Source organism: Eimeria mitis, genomic scaffold (genome assembly GCF_000499745.2).
Source record: "Eimeria mitis Houghton genomic scaffold, Emh_scaff3707, whole genome shotgun sequence".
Lineage (NCBI taxonomy): Eukaryota > Apicomplexa > Conoidasida > Eucoccidiorida > Eimeriidae > Eimeria > Eimeria mitis.
This window is the reverse complement of record NW_013572049.1, coordinates 1-421: the sequence shown is the minus strand read 5'-3', so window position 1 is coordinate 421 and position 421 is coordinate 1.

The following is a 421-nucleotide window of genomic DNA, read 5'->3' as shown; positions in this document are numbered from 1 at the left end:
AAACCCTAAACCCTTAAAAACCCCAAACCCTAATATAAACACTCTCATCCTCAGCATGCATGAGGTGTACGTACACCCCGTACACCTGGTGAGGTGTACGTACACCCCGTACAGGCTGTGGGGTGTGGGGTGTATGTGCAGCTCGTATAGGGTGTGGGGTGTACATACACCTCGTACAGGCTGTGGGGTGTATGTACACCTCGTACAGGCTGTGGGGTGTATGTACACCTCGTACAGGCTGTGGGGTGTACATACACCCCGTACACAGTGTGGGGTGTATGTACACCTTGTGCAGGCTGTGGGGTGTGGGGTGTATGTGCAGCTCGTGCAGGGTGTGGGGTGTGGGGTGTACGTACACCTCTTGTAGCTGGCTAAAATAATTATCGATATACTAATACATAGAAGGGCCTATATATATATA